This window comes from Seriola aureovittata, chromosome 17 (assembly GCF_021018895.1).
Source record: "Seriola aureovittata isolate HTS-2021-v1 ecotype China chromosome 17, ASM2101889v1, whole genome shotgun sequence".
In the NCBI taxonomy this organism is placed as follows: Eukaryota; Metazoa; Chordata; class Actinopteri; order Carangiformes; family Carangidae; genus Seriola; species Seriola aureovittata.
This window is the reverse complement of record NC_079380.1, coordinates 15,661,841-15,678,989: the sequence shown is the minus strand read 5'-3', so window position 1 is coordinate 15,678,989 and position 17,149 is coordinate 15,661,841. Positions and strand designations below refer to the sequence as shown.

Below are 17,149 nucleotides of genomic sequence, written 5' to 3'. Positions count from 1 at the left end.
CTTTTAGGAGCAAGCAGCTGGCTAGACGCCTTGGCCCAAGGGGCACAGCCAACTCACTCAGATCTGGCCCCCACCGCCCGTTGCCATAGAAATAATGGGAAGGATATACAGAATCCGCCAAATGGAAAATGTCAATTACTGTAGATATAAGTAGGGAGTGTGGGGTATCCAGGTGGGGGGGTTGGTAGAGAGAGGAGAGGCTGAGCAGACGCTGCTGTGCCCACTTTCAGTGAAAGATCATTCTCCTGCAAATGGCAAGCATCTGTCTGTCAGTTACACGCAGACGTAGTCAGTGATTTCACATGTGCCCTTCTGTCTTTCACTTCTCTCTCACACACGGTGGTGATCAGGTGCTGTGTGTAAATGTGAGAGGTGTCAGAGAACTGGGGTGGGCGGGCGTTTCTGGGCCAGCACTGAGGACTTAACTCCCCCCTATAATCCACGTATTGATCCCTCTACTCAGCCCGAGCCACGATCAATACAGGCAATAAAAACCAAACCAAGTAGCCTCTCTGGGGAACTGTGACAGACCCTCAGGCGAGATGTGCATGCATGTATACATACATCTCTCTGTGTGTCAGCAGCACAGTGTGTGACATGATAGTGCGTATAGTGTGTGTGTGTGTGTGTGTGTGTGTGTGTCTGTGTGTCCTAACACAAATCAGTCAACTGGACAGCCCTGGCTGTCATGGCTGCTTCCCTCTTGGGGAACACTGAACATTCAACATGACAAAACAGTCGGTGTGCTGCATAAATGATCAGACAGCTGCTGAGGCTCCAACCAGAGAGGAGCTGTAGTGAGGCATATGCTATCATTGCTCATGCACACACACATTTTGCATTTTGAATATATATATATATATATATATATATATATATATATATATATATATATATATATATATATATATATATATATATATATATATATATATATATATAAATATATATATATATATATATATACATATATATATATATACAGTATATAATTACATACGCATACATATATATGTGTGTATGCTGATACACTGCCACCTGCAGGTGAGTCATACATTGACCAGTGACAACATCTACAATATCATCTCTCTGATGATGGGTCACAAATATATTCCCAGGCCTGACATTTTATTTTCAACATTCACCTCTACTTCTAAAATGTTAATACCCTGATACAATAATATTAGACTGAGACAGGCAAGTTTAAACTGGACAAGCAAACACACATGTGCACTCACCCACAAACAATAAATAGATGAAGTCATGCATGCAGCAATATAAAAAACCTAGTAAACATAACACCCCCTCAGTATACATTAGGCTTATTTGCAGTCACACACAAACACTTTTCATAGCTCAACACGGAGATCCAATTTTCCTAACGCCAAATAAAAACCTGAATTAACTATGAAATTACAACAGGGAGGATGTTTATAATTTACTATACATCACAGGGTTTGTTATGTTACCACCCCCATCGCCTCGGTAATCATCATTACTTTTATTGTAGCTGTTAGCGTAGCATCATTAGCATACTGTATTGCAGTGACTGAGGGGGGAGACCGGAGGTGGATTGAGCTGTTCATAATATTGTCATCCTGGCCTAAAACTATTCCTACACAGGAGACACAATTACACAATTTTACATCTTTTAATATCTGTTGGAAATTACAATGTTCCAGCTTCAATCAAATTCATGAGGTGTGCGAGGTGCATTGGCAGAGTAGCTTATATTTATGGAAATCAGCCCATGAAAATTACATGTGATTAGACATCTCCCTGAGCATAGTTAATACTCTTAGCAGCAAATATTATGCATCATTTGCATGTGGAATCCCATACAGTGAGTTTTGTCTGGGGATAGATTTTTGCAATAAACACAATGAAGGGATGAAAAGACTAGCTGATCCCTGTAAACAGAGAATGAAATTTGACCTGATGATGGGTTCCTGGCCATCCACTGTGATTCTCAGGAGTAGCAACTGCAGCAGAGAGAGGGAGAGAAAAGTAGAGGGAGACTGACTGAGAGAGGGAAGTATTTTGATGGTGAGAAACATATACAAACAAATGTGAACAAAACTAACTTAAAATTCAGACAGATGAGCAGACAGTCTGAGCCACCGAAGCTGTAATATCAAAGAGGAGCAGAGGGTTGAGCCGGGCAGACGAAACAAGCCCTACGATAAATTGACAAATCCCAGCGCTTGTGCTCTTGAGAGGATTGTGCTTCATTAACAGATAAAGACTGGAGGAGACAGAGAGGAAGAAAGAGAGGCGCGAGGGGAGATGGGTTCGCTCTTTGTTCCTCAGTCTTTACTCATTTCGCTATTATCTGCTTAAGGGGAGCTTCATTTGATGACATGACCTTTGAGTTGCAGGAACATGAATTGACAATGAGCACAAGTTTCCAACAGTAGGCTGATTTTGCTTCATCTCCTACTAGGAAGGGTGCTCTCTTGTCATAACCCCCCCACCCCACCCACCCCCCCGCCATGGCAGAGATAAATCAAGGAACGTCAGTGTGTGTGTGAGAGAGAGAGAGAGAGAGAGAGAGAGAGAGAGCGAGAGTGAGCAAGAGAGACAGTTTAAATGTGTCAAAAGAAATAAATACGCTGTGTTCACGAAATGCTGTATCCAAGCTACTGTAAACAGATGATCTGCTGCTAAATTAAAACAGATTTGCAAGTTGCACTATAGGCAAAAACAAACACACATATCACTTTCAATATAAGTAACGAAATGCACCTCACTCTTATGTTTGACGTATTAGTTAGAAATTTCAGTAAATACAGTTGTTTTCTTTCTAGTGGAGAGTTAGATGCCACACATAGATTGATACCACTCCCATATCTGAGTGTTAAATACAAGGCTATCTTAGCTTAGCAAAAAGAGACACGGGAAACAGGCAGCAAAATCTGCTTTTGTCACCTCTAATGCTGAACAATTAACATGTTATATGACATTTCCTTATAGAGAAAATTTAAAGTGTGAAAACAACAATTCACTGTTTAGCCAAGATATGGTCCGCCACATAAACCCCTGTAAACCTCTGTATTTTCTCAGCAAAGATCATTCAAACAGTAAGTGTACATCGGGCACTTTTCACCTCGTCAGTCCTAGACTCCATTGGGAATCTCTGGAGAAGTCAGAGGTCAGGGCTTCAGACAGACCAGTCCAGGCACAAACCCTGACTTTATAACCTGCACAACAGCTGATCAATAACCAATATGTCTGCTGGCCAGGCTCAGGGGTGGTGGTGGACTGTGGTAAAAAATCAACATTTAGCCTTCAGCTTAGTTTACAACCTGGGACTTAAGAAGAAAATGTAGGAGGCTCTGTTCTCTTTACATCAGCAGTTTTCTTTGCTGTTCCCTGTCAATGGCCACATTTGATTTGATGACATTACTTCCTTTAAGGAGTGAAACCTGGTTGGGGCCTAGGGTGTTTCCAACAGTGTATGTGCAGTTCTGGAGAGAGCTTGAATTTTATGGCAAAGTGTTTGAAAGTAGGGAGGGTGTTGAGAGGATGATGAACAAGGGAGTTATTTATACACCTCAGATCAATAACCATTACAATTTTAATTTTGTTGCAGCAGGGGTTAGCGCATGTGTGTGCATGTGTGTGCGTGTGTTAAATAGCAAATGGGGGGGTGGGGGGTGGGTGGGTGGAAGAAGGAGAGAATATTTGGACTATGTTTCCCTTTCCACAGTATTTGCAAGTACACATACACACATTCATTTTATGCTCGTGTTGATTTTCAGCACTGCACAGCCTTTCATTTTGGTGATGAATGGAAGGCTCAGGTCTTGCTATTAAATCAGAGTTCCTAAGAGAGATTCACATTGATATCACACATCTTCTATAGAGGCAGGAGCAAAATACATCACCTGTATACAAGACATCTAGCAAGTTGGAAACACCCATGGCTGGCAGCTGGTAAGGCAGCCCTGTTTTTACCACTGTAATTATGTAGCCAGTGGCTCAACACTTAACCATGCAGCATATTGCTTTTTATATGCTGCAGACGAAGGGATAGTAATGTTGGTATGTAGGTTGGTCCACCTCTTTGCTCCAAACTGAACAGATTCATGTAATTTCTATCATCCTCAGCTGTACTTTTGTTTGGGGCTAATTGCCAAATGTTAGCATGCTAACATGCTAAACTAAGATGGTAAACATGGCATGCTAAACATCAGCATGTTGGCATTGCCACTGTGAGTATGTTAGCATGCTGATGTTAGGATTCTGCTCAAAGCACTGCTGTGCATGAATACAGCCTAGCTGAGCTGCAGCATCACTGTAGACTTGGGTTAAGAATAATGTTGACGTTTCACAATTTCAAAGAACTGAATGTTTGTGTATTGACTGGGATAATCTACTTCCAGAGGTCATGTCTTTTTTCTGTAGAGTGTAAGGAATTGCCCATGAGGCCCTCTGGTATCTGCCTCCATCAACAAATCCTATTTAGCGAGAGTATGTTTCACCACTCAGCCTCCAATCAGTCCTGCCATGATCCTCTATGCTCTACCTAACCCCTAATGTACTGAGGCCTGGGCGGACAGTGAGTTAATTGGCATTTTGTTTGGCACAGCGATGGAGACTGCATGCTAAATAGAGCCGTTCCCCGGGTAACCCACATTAAATGCACTGTAGTTTAACTCATGACTTTCATCCAAGCCCTGCTTGACAGGTAACAAATGTTTGACGGTTGATTGTGTTAGCTGGGAGAAATGTCATGCGTGGGATGTCAGTTTCCCCAGTGAGCTCTGAAATGTCTGGAAAACACCTAACAGTCGCAGCCCTGAAAGCTGATATTGACTGACGAAGTTGTGGTTTGGTCACAGCTCTGCCTGTAGACAGAATGTAATCACGGCGAGTTATACTTCATCTCTGACTCTCTCTCATTCTCTCCCTGATCAAACAATAACTCCGCAGGGAGTGATAGACACACACTGAGCCCACCTGTTCTCTTCACCACACTCTCACAGCAGTGTGTGTGTGTGTTTATGTGTGTGTGCTTATAAGGATGTTGAACTCCACACCACAGTGATGGAGCAGAGACATATACACAAAAGCAAAAAGAACAGTCCACCCACCAATTAAAAAGGATAAACTCACAATCACACTGTCCACTGACATCTAGGTGGGAATGAATCTGTGTCCAGCTGAATGCACGCACGGACTGAGGATGGAGAGAGGATTGAGCTCTTCACCATTCCTATCTCGTAGCTGCAGCCCCACCGGCTCATCCATCTCCATTTCCAGCTCCCTGTCGTCGTGTCTCCAGCACCAGCTCAGCCTTAATCAATTTAATTACCAACCACAGAATAGACCCCGGACCTATCTACCTTTCTGCTAAACCTTCTAGACCCTCTTCAAGCCTTTGCTCTAAACACCCCTGCTCCCACCCTCACCCTGCCTGGTAGAGCTTCATGGAGAAGCACCTGATTATCTGATGCAGTAAAAACAGAGGAAATAGATGGTGAATAACAGCAAGATTTCACTAATAACAGCTGGATTCCTTATTGTAATCATCCATAGGGTTTTCTTGTTGTAAAGTGCTTTCTTATACTTTCAAACCCTGCCCAGTGATCTATATTATTATATTACATGTTTGCGGACTAGTTGAGTGCTTATTATACACATGCAATCTGCTGTAAAAAAAGTAAACATATATGTTTTCAGCGAAAGTTTTCATCAAATGTTTGAAATATACATTTTAACAATCAACTATTACTATAAGTAAATATTAAATGAAACCGTTTGACAAATATTAACATTCATTTACAATATGCAGTCCTTGTTAAACACCCAATAAGAGAATGAACATGAACTTGGATGTACGCTCCTACAACCTACTGATTGTCACAAAGGAGTCAAATCACATTCCTACCAGGCCTCTAATATATGAAGTGTGGCCAAGCGAGGAGAGAAAATTAGTCTGTGATTTCTCTCTCTCTCTCCCTCCCTCCCTCTCTGACAATGGCAAGCTAATTAAAATCCTGGCATTTCATATTCATGACTAATTACCTAAACGAGATGGCAGCTCCAAAGTGGGCTGCTCTTAATTAAGCCAGAGAATTTGAGTTACACCTTGGTGCGGAGGTGTGTGTCAGTATGTACATTTTGTCTGTGTATGTGTGTGTGCATGTGTGTTAGCATCAAGGCAATATTCATCTTGTCTAGTGCCCTGGCATTTTCCAAGAAGTTGACCCCTGTCTCAGTGGAGGCAGAGGGTAAAGGTCATTTAATGCTGACTGGATATACTGTACAGTACACACCATCCGAGCTGTTCTATCTGCAGTTTTGCAGCATTTTATGCCTGGCTAATTATCAAGATACATTTTTTTTAGACGACAGCTTGTGTATGTGATGGTACAAACTGTGGAAAACTTTTATCAGTGTTGGCCTACAATTGGTGTTGCACTGAGACCATACTTTTTCATAACAAAATTGGGGTTGGGGTTAGATGCTTATAATAAACTGCACAACAAAAATATAGCATTATAATAGCATCTTAAAGATAAACTCCCAATTCCATCAACTTTTTGTATGAGGACAGTGTTGGGGGCAACAATAAAACCAGGGTTTTTAAGTAATAACTGATTTAAATACAGCTTACTGTTACTGACTTGATAAAGCCTGATTTCTATGATAATCTAAAGTTGTTTCATAATTATCCACTGAACACATTTCTAGTGCTGTACTGTAAAAGTGGGTTTTTATGAAGGTTTTCACTGTGCTTTGTTTGGTTTTTTAGAAAATGTTTCTGGTGACATGACAACATAAAAATACAACATTAATAATGAATATGAATATGCATTATTCATACTGTTTATCTATTATATATATTGTTGATGATGTCAAGGATTTAATACATGATACTGTATGTAGAATGGAAAACCTAAATTAATACAGTGAAAATCAATATGAAAAAAATACAAATGGTAAAGTTAGTAAGCTGATTTAGTGGATGTAAACATTAGTAAATCAGATTTATAAATGACACAGAGGTCAAATGTCGGCGCTGCCTCTTTGTCTTGGAAATCTTTGTTGTCAGATGTTGCTGTGAATGTTACAGGACTGATTCTCGACAAGAAGCTGTGACAGTTTGTTCAAAAGTCAACGAAATATTTTCTCTCTCACACAAGCAAACACAAGCTTTGTTATACTCAGTGGAGAAGTTTGGGCCATTACACATCAGGTGGTGAGGTGAAGATATCGGCGAAATAAGCACTGTAAGAAAGGTTAAAGAAAGATTTTTTTATTTATATGCTTTCTGGTTGATAGTTAGATGTGAAGATCGATACCACTCTTTAATCCAGTGTTAAGGAAGCTACTTTGAAAGCATAGCTTTACAAGCTACCAATTACTTTACACTGGAAAAAGTTGAACTACACCAAAGCTACTCTTGAGAGAAATCCATCTAGAAAAAGTCAGCTTTTTTTTGTATACAATAATTGCTTACATGTTGCCATTGTGATTCAGGAGCTTTATCCATGATGACGTTGTAGCTGTGGCTTTTTGCACATGCACTACACAAAGGTCAAGTGCGTGGTGTGGACTACCTGACATGTGCATTGCCTGGGTATGGCTTCACAGGGGTCAGGATGAAAGAAAAAAGGGGGTGGGGCGAGTCAAAGGGGATTCAATTACAAAGCAATGGTAAAATAAAAAATTCCTTCCCATTTTATGGCCCAAAATTCTTTCTTATTTTTGATAGATAATGACACAAAAACTGAGTAATTTATACTTGAATCACTATGCAAATATGAATGTAGAATTAGTGTTGATTATGAAGCTATAGCAAGTTGCAATCGAAGGGTTGATTGAGCAACTGTCCATCATACAGGTGTAGTTAAGGAAAACAGAAGGTGCTTCTGTCATTCTGTTGTCTTTAAGTCCTGTCTTGTGTGCCTGGGTGAATGTATTAATTTGGTGTATTAGGGTTTATATGTGTGTATCCCTGCGGCAGTGTCCAGCATGACCATTAAATCTGAAAAGAGAGTCTCTATTTTTTCAGCTCCTCAACAGATTAAACATCTCCCTCAGGCCTCAGTCTGCTCCCCACACAGCACAGCTTAGACACACTGTTCAATCAGCAGCTCCCATTTAGTCATAGTACATCTTTTAGATTGACTGACACACACACACGCACACACGCACGCACGCACGCACGCACGCACGCACGCACGCACGCACGCACGCACGCACACACACACACACACACACACACACACACACACACACACACACACACACACACACACAGATTTTCCACGGTTTTATTTACTGTACTTTTGAGCCAACAGAGAGTCTCAGAATCCTAGCATTGGATAAAATGTGATTCAAAACAAGCTTTTATTAATTTACACAGACTCATTTTAAGAGCGTGACAAAAGCACTCCTTTGTGTGATCTTTGTAAGAAGCAGAGCTCTAGAGAAGCGGAGCGAGAAAAAGAGAAAAGTGAATAAAGGATTAGAAGAGAAAGGACAGGTACATATAACTTTTCTCTTTCTGATTCTAGTAATCTCAGGAAAAAAAAATCCTCTTTCATTCTTTACAAGATTCCCAAATCTTAGATAAATCCACAGCAAGACATTAGTACACTGCAAACCCCTCTCTGCCTTTAAAGAGATTTGTATCCTTCAAAGCTTTCAGAGCCTGACTACTTTCCCGTTCTTCTGTTTAACAGATGCTGAACTACACAGCTGTAAAGAAAATAAAAAAAAAAATAGGCTCCAGCCTATAATTTACTATCTGTGCATCGGAGCTGTGATGAAATGATGCAGGTATGAAGAAGCATGAGGTGATTTTGTTTTGCATGTTTGACAGTACAGCTATTAATTGAAATGCTGTCGAGCAAAAGTCAGATTTTTTCACTTCCTGAAAAGAAAACTTTGGTATTAATCCATTCTCTTCTGACATAGCCAGTTCTTTGGTTCAAAACACTGAGATTTGCATGTGTTATTAGCAATAAATTCATGACAGGAGACATGGCAATCAACTGAACATGCAGCTTTCTTTTGCACTTGATTAATGGAAATGAATTGAACATATGCATTGTTTCTGTTTAGTGACCTTTGTCATGCCCTGAACACTAGAACCTCTTCAGTACAACAAAGTATTGCATGTGGGTGTTGGGTTTTCACATAAAGGTCTAACTAACTGAGCATCACGCTGTTAGCCATAGGGGAATAGGATGTAGATTTCCATCTACTGATTAAAGGACGACTAAGGCTTCTTGCTTTCATTCTCTATATCACAGTATCTCTGCATCAATTCCAACAATCTTTACAGTATAATGTGACCTCCTCTCGTGTCTGTTTGAACCCAGGCATCCTAGTTAATGAATTAAACCTTCCAGGGGTCCTCTGTAATGAATGGAACCTGAGCAGGAGAGCGCTAAGGAGTCGAAATTATAAAACCACATACTTCCTTTATAAAGCAGTCTTATTTGGAGCTTACGGAGATTACTGGGACAGTTTTTCCCCTTCTCCATGTCTTTTATGTCATTAGCAAGGCAGTAAAAAGCCTTTTTGAGGAGAGAAAAGACTGACAAAGTTGGGATTTTCAACTGTGAAATAAGTGATGGGTGTTTTCAGTAGCTGGCGGGTTGTCTCTATGACAGGAAAACAGTACAAAATATACACACAAATAGGCGCCTGGGTTAAAAATGAACAACCCACATACACAGATATGCGCACACACACACACACGGCTCCGAGTCATAATAGCTAACTCTAATTTCACATGGGGGTATATTCTATATTATTATAGCACAAAACTAGACTAGTTGAGTGTTGGTGTGAATGTGTCTCTGCATGTGTGAGTGTGTGGTTGCATTTGAGTGAAAGGTATTATCCGTCAAATGCTATTGGCTGCTGAGGCTGGCAGACTCCAATCCACGTGTTTCTGCAGTGTGTAGATTAGCACCAGGTTAATGGATATCCTGCCAACGTGGTGCGCGCGCACACGCGCACACACACGCGCGCGCACGCACGCACACGCACACACACACACACACACACACACACACACACACACACACACACACACACACACACACACTTAATGCCACAGACTGTTGTGCAATACTACCAAGACAATAAAGGTACAATAAAGGATGTAATTTGTTATGTAGAGGCACACCTGGAGGAAGCAAACAACACACAAACAATGACAACAGTGAAATCAGTGGATGGAGATAAAATATGAAAAGGAGGAGCCAGAGGGAGAGCGCTGAAGTCGTAGAGTCTTGTCAACTGCATGGAGCATAATCTCCAAGGCTCCATGCAGATGGGATGGGCGTGTGTGTGTGTGTGTGTGTGTGTGTGTGTGTGTGTGTGTGTGTGTGTGTGTGTGTGTGTGTGTGTGTGTGACTAGATTTACTCACTTCATGTGTATTACATACTGAACAGAACATTTATTTCATCACATCACAGATTAAATTCAGGATCTGATTACATCTCCCTCTTTTTTCAGTCCTGCTCTTTTACTCCTCGTCAAAGAACAGCTTTTTCTCCTTACTGATTATACAGGAGAAGGGATTATGTGTGATTTTGTTGGACAGCACAAGCAGCTTGCTCCATTGGTGTACAGTGTATATATTTTTTCAGCCATAGATAGATAGATAGATAGATAGATAACCAGTGAGGATTCTGACTTTTGTTTTTGCACGGGACATGCAGCTTTAGCCTCAGCCTTACAGCATGATATCATGTGTGTAGCCACAAGTGCATGTTTAAAAATACCTTTTACAGTATTCTTGATTTAAAATTAGTCAGCTGTTGAAGCGTCAGCTGAAGATGTCATTTTCAGCCAAGTCATAGTGCAAATGTTAGCTTAATTAGCTAGCTAGCTACTGCCGATAGCGGCCGCTGTTATTTCAGCAGGCAAAAACGACGATCGCATGCTAGAAATGAGAAGAAGCTTTTGTATCCATCTGAAATTCAGTAGTGTTTTACAAAATATTAAAAATTATGCCACTTTTATTATGATTGTGATTGTTTTTAAATTGCAGTGCTTATGGTTTTTCTGTCACATGTGCAGACACACATGTAAACTCACACAGCCACGTTGGTCTTACTTCGTATAGAAACTTGTCATACACCAGGCCTAACAATATTGAGTATATCAGTGCGGAGACAGGAACAAAGTGGAAACCGAGGTGCAATGGAGACGGAGTGAAGGCGGAGGATCAGTAGAGCAGCGCAGAGTGAATTTACAGAGGGAACATCTCTCCTCTAATAAAGAACGCGTTCTCCCTCCGCCTCTCACTGCAGGCGTAGAGGCGCTGGCTTTATTGGTTCATATCTGACTGACTGCTGAAGCCACAGGAGGAGTCTCTACGTGAGAGTATATGTATGTGTGACATGGGTGGTCAGCATTCACATGATATTAAAACCATCACAATATCAAACCTTTCATACAAAGAGAAAAAAAAACGTGACAAACTGACGGAGAGAGCACATATGTGCACATGACAATAAAGGAGTTTTACTTTTTCAATTTATATTTTTCATCTTTGACATGACAAGGGCCTAGGAGGTGAAACTGGCTTAGTTTAAGGTTTAGACTTAAAGAATATCTCCTTTGATATCCCAAGTGACATCCTGGTGTGCAAGTGGTTTAATTAAGCAGGCATCAGAGGCTTTGCGAGGGGTTTATCCTGCCAGTCAACTTGGCTGTTATGACTGCCAACCGATGGGGAAATAAAAGGAAACACATGCACACAGGCACACCTACCTGTGCTGTGCTGTTTGTGATGTGTTTGTCCTCAGTGTCTCTGTAGATGCCTGATGGCAGTTCCATAACCTGGGTGATGAAAAGATGGACAGACAATCAACCAAGACTTCATGTTAAAAGTCACCTGGGCTTTTGTCAGTTTTGAGGTCAGTAATAGGAAAATTAGCAAGGGTGCTTCTCTGCTCACAGTGTCGCTCTCTGTAAGTCCATTTACCTCCGCTCCTCTTCTTCCCTGCTGAATCCGATTACTCACTCTGACTGTTTTCTGTTTTTTCTGTATTCTTCCCGTCACACTTTCCTTTCCTGCATTCTTCTTTTACATGCTGATCTACTTTTTCCAATTATCAGCACCAGAGTGGAGGAGGGGTTGTTCCAGTGTAGCTGAGGTATTTGTGTGTGGGTGTGTTTGTGTATAGTGTATAGTGTATATGTGCATCCGCTCAAGCATCCACACCTCCCTCGTCTGTATCACCACTGAAACCAATGTGCAACCATGGGGAAAATTAATTTCTTAATACGTGACCCTCCTCTCCAACCTGCTTCCTGCCTCCATACCTGCCTGTTTCCTGTATCAGCTTCTCTCTCTGCTACATGTACATACAAAACACACTTCTTCCTCCTTATTCCATTTATCAACAAACTTTCTGCTCAGGCTTGAATTCTATCCTTAGTGTCCATTACTATTCACCTGCAGTCTCACCTGGCTGCATACATCAAACGAGCTCTCTTTTCCAAGGAGCCGGCTGGCTTTATTTGCCCTACCTCTGATAGAATTTCCTCGCTGTCAGGAGACTCGAGCAGTAAAGTCAAACACCAATCTGGCAAACGTGTCCTTTTTACAGGAGCACATTTAGGATTTTCCCCTGGCGCATATACACTGATTGGATCTTTTGTTGGTGTGGCAAGTCCTGCATGCAGATGACATACACACAGACACACACACACACACACACACACACACACACACACACACTGAAGGATTACACTAAAAGACAAACCAGTCCTTCAAATTCCTTCCAGCAATCACTTCTAGCATTCAAATCCAACATGAGATAATAAAGCTTTGTTATTTCGCTGTGATCCATTAAAGAGAAGATTACTGCTAATGCGCCACGTTGTACTTTCAAGATGACTTTTACTACAACAACAAAGTACAAACGGGTGACTCATGAACATCATGGAGGCAGAGCTCAACAGGCTTTTGTGTGGAAATTGAAACATACAGTATCTTGGTGCAAATGTGACTGTTTGGAACACATTGTGTAAAAGTGGACAGGTGAAAAGTGAATCATGCTGGAGTGGTTTGAAGAGAGTGTGCCAAAGATTTTTTCTTTTTTTTTTTTCCTTTTAAGCCGACACCTTTCCCCTTATTTAGCAGAAACCTTTTACAGCTTTCTCCTCTGCAAAAGAGAGTCAGTGTGAAAACTGAACTGAAACTGACTGAACACATGACAGTATAATGGATACTGAATGTGTTCATTCAGACCCACAAGCTTACATTCTGTATTGTGAAAAAGAAAACAAATGTGTGGCCAAAATAAAAAATAATAAACATCGCAATAAACACACAGGACTTGAGCAGCGCATCGATCAGGGAATCCTGTTGAGGACAAGAGCAGGAACTGTCCATTGACACAATTATAGGACATATTGAGTTTCTCTACTTCATTACAGGGACTTAATCTTCTTTTGTTAAGAGCAAGTTCATTCCTGAGAAAGACAAATTCACACTGTCCCCACTTCCATCAGTCTATCCAACTCATACCTCGTCCTCCATTTCTCACTCATTTCCTTTTGTACTGCATCCATTTTTCTCTATCACCTTCTCTCTATCCCGATCCGTCTCTCCTTTCACATGGATCTTTCTCTCTTTTGCTTTGTTCATCCCAAACTTACTCTCATCCATCAGCCCGGTTGGTTGGTTCTTGTCAGTGTGTCATTAGCCAGCAGCTCTAACCCACCCGTCCTCCACCTTTACCCATCTTCCCATATGTCTCAGTAGTAGAAATTGTACCGTCTTCTCTTCTCTGCCTGAACATATCCATCCGTTGAGTGTTTCTGGTGCCACCACACCACCAAACAAACTTCGGAAGATCACTGAGGCACTCAGCAGCAAGTGATGCTTTGCTGTGTGTAGCTCTGTTGCCCTGTGACGTCTTGAAACCTTGCACGTCTACTGCATTCTTTATGCCTCTGTAAACACTTGACACAGACTGGCTCAGGGACAAAAATGGACTACACAAAAAAGGTTACATTAAAATTAAACTATTTATTACAACTAAAAAGGTGACACAAATAAACGGGGCGTGGAAACCGGCAAGGATAGCCATGACAGCAGCACATGGATGAGTCGCGGGTGCGCTGAGGTGGTGTTGTATGTGCAGAGGCAAAAGATGATAGTTTGAACAGAACTTTTTAGCCTGGAAGGCCCAGGTTAACTACTTCAGCTGACGACCCTTCCATGTCAACCAGTTGCCTGCTGAGGTTGGTCAGTGCAACCTCAAAGATCCAAGAGAGCGGTGTGGGCGTCGCACGCAATTAATGTCATTGCTTCAACTGTTCCATGTACAAACAGCTTTCAATTAAAAAACAATTAGATTCAGCCTTCTGTGTAGTTTAGTGAGCTGACCAGGACACTAAAACCCATCAATTAGGTGCTCCAAATGGGTTAACTCTGCTAAACTGCCTCAGATTAAAGTGTCCACCAAGTCGAAGGCAGAAGAAGAGATGAAGACCAGAATCCACAAAATCTACAGATTCCACACAGGCAAACATTATCATCATTAAACGCATAAGCATGCACAGTTACAGACATGTACAGTATTCACATCCACAACACTCGCTCGCATTCATTTCCATAACAGCAGAAAGATCGCTGACATACGTCTGCGACTACTTTAATTACTCACAGTAATTAGCCAGAGGCAGGAGCTACCAACGATGTTCTTCTCTCTCTGTCTCACCCCTCTCTCCTTCTCTGTCTGGATCATTCGCTCTCCGTGTCTCAAGTGCTTTCTGGCAGTGTGTATGTCAACCAGCACACCAGTGTTGTATATAGAGCCGCACACTCCTACATTCTTATATTACGAGTGACTGGTGTGATTTAAGACAGCTTGAGGAGTTTGCTCCCATGATAAAGTGACCCTTTAAACCTCGTATCTCACACATGTTAAATCCGCCAAAACCCCCACCCCCCCACCCCCCATCCATGATTTCTTTGTTTTTCGAATCGTCACCCACACGGTTTTGGGAATTTTTGTCTTTCAAAGCCGCATCACATCAATGTGAGCAAACGCGTTTCCTCCCTGTCTGTTCAGTCAGCTAATTGAATTTGCAGCTGACTTTTAATTAACAGCAGGTCTGATTTGCATAAAGTCAGATCATTTGCATGTGGTCGGCAGCCCCTCCCCCCTACATGTCTGAGTGCCTGGCACAGAGCCAAGAGCATGGGTGCAAAGCTGACATTGGAGAGAGGAATACGTAAGGAGGGAGGAAGGACCGGATAGAGGAGGAGAAGGTGAGGTGTCTGCCAACAAAGGAGAGGAGAAACAGCAGATGGGGGAAGGAGAAGACAAATGGGGGCAAACAACAACTCATGCCACGAGATGGCACATACGCAGTTACACAAAAAAACAAATGTGTGCACAACATGGTCACTCACCCACACAGCGTCACACTGGCACAAATATCTCCACAGATTTTGCAATCAAGTTAGCTAATTATTAAATCAAAGGGAAAAAGCAACACAGCGCATGCTAAATAGTTATACTCATCTAACAAACAGGTGTTAATTGGTGGCACATTGGCTATATGCAGATGAGCCGGTGGATTTGATAACAAGATCCGACAATGAGGTGGAACTCATTGCATTTGTCGACCAACACCAACACTAGTTTAATACAGAGGGACTTATGTGGAGCACATGCACTGATGTAAGTGTCTGGCAAAAAGTTAGCATATAAAAGCGGAAAAAACAAAACTCAGCTTCTAGTTAAAGGTTAGATATATGACAATGATAACTCCAAGCAACCCCCTCCCCCCAAAACACTGACACCCTACTGTAACCAGCTCTTGCATATTCATGCAGTAACACATTAACCAGGATGTGCATTCGTCAAAACGCCTCCTGTCCAGAGAGCTCGCTCTGCTCCGATACGTCCCATCCATCACTCTGTGCCAGGTCTGACCAATGACCATGCCCAAAGCTATTAATGCCCATCCCATAATGCTTAGTCGATTGCTCCGTCTGTTTACAGTGTGCATTAAAACAGCTGGCACAGTGCAAACTTGGCACATGTGCACGAGTTCATATACTCAGTGTCATGGCATTATCGCCACATTCTGCAAAACATAAACATCCAAATTACAACTACAACTCTGCATGTGCACAAAGCCTGTAAACAGACACAGTGCTAACCAACACAGGTTCTCTCTCTCTCTCTCTTAGTCGCCGGACTTCATTAGTATCCAGAAAGAGCACAACTCATTAATGAATGTCATTAAGGCAGGCAGTGAAGTGCTGGGTGGCTGCCAACAGGACGACTGCTGGGTGGCGTGCAGGGAGTGGACGAGCCGCAGCCAGCACCAGTAGAGATGCAGCTGCTTCTGTCTCGGTTGTTCCCGGGGGAGGAGCAGGGAGCTGGAGAAAAGGACTATGAGAACGTGGGGGGTCTCAACTCTTAAGAGTTGAGGCAACGGGTGTGCTAGAGGGCCAGGGCCACGGGTGTTACACAGGCGTGTGCCATCTGAATACTGCGGAAGACTGGGCATGGCAGGCGCCATTTTGAGGAGCGGTGCAGAGAGGCACCATTTTGAAGTGCTCTGCATGGGGATAACTGGCAATTCTATTTATAAAAATAAAAAGAAAAAAAGAACCAAACCCTCTCACATTACACAAACTTATATGCCATAGTTACATGTTGACACTTGAAAGGGTCACATGACCACATCTACTCAATAGTAGCCATGTATATTTCAAGTCATCTCAAATGGACTGAAGCATTTTGTCTTGTTTCTAAGCTCGAGTTGTTCAACTATTGAACTACTTTAAGCTTTCAAACATTAAATCCAATAACAGCGATTTCACATTTGTTAACCATTCCTGGCAGACTGCAGTGGCAACTACCTGGAGGGGTGTTTTGTCACAGAAATGTGTGATCATCCAAAATGTCAATTTCCTATAAACTAAAAAAAAAAACCCAACTTTGATCAAATATGAAGTGCTTTAAACAAAATCAAGAAAATAAAAATTGTAGCCATTTTTACTCGACATCGTGTTTTTGGCTCCGTCTACATTCTGCTGCTGCTCTAGTACCTATGTACCTCGGGACGCTGACGTCTGCACATCCTCTCACTGATCCGAGGCCTTGACTGGAGCTCAGGACTCGTCTTCTCCCACCT

General features: G+C 41.9%; 1 long non-coding RNA gene across 1 annotated transcript; it reads right to left on the bottom strand.

Annotated features, from left to right (window-relative positions):
- Positions 1–1,734: 1,734 nt before the first annotated feature.
- On the bottom strand, positions 1,735–17,142 carry LOC130185483 (uncharacterized). Its single transcript, XR_008830161.1, has 3 exons — positions 17,072–17,142; positions 11,750–11,818; positions 1,735–1,982 (listed from the first exon to the last, which is right to left on the bottom strand). It is a non-coding gene; the product is annotated as an uncharacterized LOC130185483 (long non-coding RNA).
- Positions 17,143–17,149: the final 7 nt, after the last annotated feature.